The sequence below is a fragment of the Bos indicus genome, chromosome 6, assembly GCF_029378745.1.
Source record: "Bos indicus isolate NIAB-ARS_2022 breed Sahiwal x Tharparkar chromosome 6, NIAB-ARS_B.indTharparkar_mat_pri_1.0, whole genome shotgun sequence".
NCBI lineage: Eukaryota > Metazoa > Chordata > Mammalia > Artiodactyla > Bovidae > Bos > Bos indicus.
Window position 1 is genome coordinate 47,472,768 of NC_091765.1, and position 1,387 is coordinate 47,474,154.

A 1,387-nucleotide genomic window follows, 5' to 3' on the forward strand; every position below is an offset into this window, starting at 1 on the left:
GCTTGATTTGGTTTTAGAAAGAAGCATTGATTTTAATAGGGAAACATTTTCTCTCAAGGTTATGTTTTTGAAATATCAGGCTACAGAGCACGGGTGCAATGTCATACATTTTGCTTGTTAATGTGTTCCCCAGATGCTGCACCATGTGTGATCTTGCTCAGCCATCCAAACTGTAAAATAAAAGATTACTGAAACATTATTGGGGATGTATAAGAAATTACATTGTGAGTCATAGCTGATTTTTCAGTTCTTGTTTTTCTCTTTCAGTTGAGCCGACGATTCTCGTTTTTTTTTTTTTTTGGTCTGAAATCCCCTAGATGGCACTAGAGAATCCTGTATCTAAGTGGTTTATATAATACTCCTAAGTAGATGAAGAGAAGTAATTTTTATTTTTCTGCAAATAAATGTTAATAAGAAGTTGAACAGGATGGGATGCAATGTTAACATTTATGTATTCTGTATACTAGGTGCTCCTTGAAAGTAAAAATTGGTAATTTTTTAACTGTGGGTGTCTCAGAACTGGGTTTTGGTATTTTAATTAGCATGAAATTCATTTGGTGCAGACATAAAGATGCGTAGAAATAGCAGAGATCCTGAGGCTGATTCTTGACCCAAATGACATTCATATTAGAGCCATAAAATACAATATCTACATCTCCTAGGATGGTAGGGGATGGGTTTTTAACCCTCGTCTCCTGCCTTGGCAGGTGGACTCTTTACCACTGAGCCACCTGGGAAGCCCAAATTTTATTCAAGACATCATACAAAATATTCATCTTCCTCCTCTTCTTTATCTTGATTAAACTGGAGTAATGCAATTTGTAACTTTGCAACTACTTGTAACCAATCATATAGATTATGTTTTTCCAAATATTTTTGGTGAGATATTTCAAATACCTTTTGAAAAAAGGCACCTCAGAAGTTATGGTAATCTCACTTTTGCTTCTTTCCATTGTTACAGCATCTCCAGTAAGATTTCCAGCTTTTCCACTCGCTTTGATTCTTTCCTGAAGAAACTGCTCAAAACTGACAGCATCCATGATTCCATCTTTGACAGGATGGGGACTGTCAAGAGGAAATGTCAGGATCTGCTTCTTTTCATTGATCCCTATGCCACAAGCTTTTTCATAGGAGCCATGGCTGCAGTGTAGGCAGATAGGGAGCTGGGTGAAGGGAGTGGGTTTAGGTTGGGTTGCTGAATTCAAGTGGCTCAGAAACTGTACAGGTGAGATGAGTGAAGAGCCTGGCTCTAAGACTGTGGGGTTAGTGGTCTGTATGGCTGAACCACACAGTTGTCAGGAGGAGGGACCAGTGAAAAACAGCAGTCCTGTAGGTGTAGGGTGGCCCATCGGTGTGAGCTAAAACCTTTTGTAAATTTCATCCTTAT

At 38.7% G+C, this 1,387-nt stretch overlaps 1 pseudogene; it reads right to left on the reverse strand.

Annotated features, from left to right (window-relative positions):
* Window positions 1-759: 759 nt before the first annotated feature.
* On the reverse strand, window positions 760-1,138 carry LOC109560009 (large ribosomal subunit protein eL22 pseudogene; annotated as a pseudogene).
* Between the last annotated feature and the right edge of the window lie 249 nt (window positions 1,139-1,387).